Source organism: Aplysia californica, unplaced genomic scaffold (assembly GCF_000002075.1).
Source record: "Aplysia californica isolate F4 #8 unplaced genomic scaffold, AplCal3.0 scaffold00318, whole genome shotgun sequence".
Lineage (NCBI taxonomy): Eukaryota > Metazoa > Mollusca > Gastropoda > Aplysiida > Aplysiidae > Aplysia > Aplysia californica.
The window spans coordinates 793,545-794,858 of record NW_004797588.1 but is presented as its reverse complement, the minus strand read 5'-3'; the positions used below and the strand labels follow the sequence as shown (position 1 = coordinate 794,858).

Genomic DNA, 1,314 nt, shown 5'->3' with positions numbered 1-1,314 from the left:
AGAGAGAGATAGGGTGGGGGGTGGGGGGTCATAGAGAGGGTGAGAGGTGGAGGAGAAAGAGAGAGAGAGAGGTAGAGTTGCGTGGCTGTGTGTCTGTGTACCCCGCGGGCTGGTCCCCTACACGTCCAGTGTCCGCTGCTTACAGCCTCCCCAGGCCACACACTGGACACTGAGCAGTAATTAAACCTGGACCCTCGCTGCACGTGACGCTAGGGGAGCCTGGATTTCACCAGCGATTGTTTTTCGATTTGTATCGAACTCCAATCATGACCTGCGCGAGGTTACGTGGTTTTTAATAGCGTATTGTGAGTCCGGGGTGTGATCCAAGGCCGTTCTCGGTGTGCACGGTTCTCTGTCAAGTGTGTGTGTCAAGTGTGTGTGTTAAATTAATGTGTGCGTGTTCTGTTTAACGATTGCGTCACAGAATGTAGCGCATCGTTCTGCACGCGATTCTTGAAAGCATTGTAAGTATAATAATATGGTAGACACAGGGGATTGTGGTTAAGAGCAACATTTGTAGTAGTATTTGTATGTAGTATAGTAACAAACTTTAGGAATAGTTTTAACACAGAAACAATGATAAGAGATTTTACTAAAAATATATGGTCTTGAATTATTGTGAAAATTGCAGCTCAAACTTTTTAAAATATAAAACCGTTTTCAAAATATTTGTTGAAAACAAATAATTGATCGTTTGATTAAACTTGAGAGAAACCAAAAAAATGATCTAAAGAAGGTAGAAGAAAAAAACAACAACTATACCAAAACACACACATTTAATGTGAATATGGCCACAAACTGCTTTTCACGTATCTAGTAGAGATGAAATAAGATAGAGAAGAGAATAAACTAATTCCAAACAACTTTTAAGTAACAAATTATCTATCAAATGCCCGGACTCTTCTTAAATTTTAATAATTGAGCTAAAAATACTATTCTGCCCTTCTAGCCTGATAAATCGGAACTAAAGAAAATCGTATTCGTATTCTTAAACCCAAATAACACTTTTTTCAATAAAACAAACACTATCTTCCTTTTGATGTCTACGTAAACGACGCCTTTACTTTGTCGGTTCGTACCGCGAATGCCCCACCCCCACCCCCACCCCTGATAAAATCACGAGTTTATTTATAATTATTTCTTTGTTTATACACACACACACAGGGGGCTCTCGTGGCCTAGACGTTAAGGTGTTCGCCTCTCATTCAAACGGTCCCGGGTTCGAATCCGGGTAGCGACAGACATATTTTCTTTCTCAAATTTTGTTCTTTCACATCCTTTCCTGCTCTCCAACAATGTTCTGTCGTCTGCTTT

The 1,314-nt window shown here is 40.6% G+C and overlaps 1 protein-coding gene across 2 annotated transcripts in view; it reads left to right on the top strand.

Moving 5' to 3' along the window:
* The first annotated feature begins 110 nt into the window (after positions 1–110).
* LOC101854584 (microtubule-associated protein futsch) overlaps positions 111–1,314 on the top strand; it is a 189,467-nt gene continuing 188,263 nt past the window's right edge. For both annotated transcript variants that reach the window (XM_005102252.3, XM_035970767.1), the window contains exon 1: positions 111–464. The gene's annotated coding sequence lies outside the window, so the exon portion shown is untranslated. The remainder of the gene's footprint in view (positions 465–1,314) is intronic.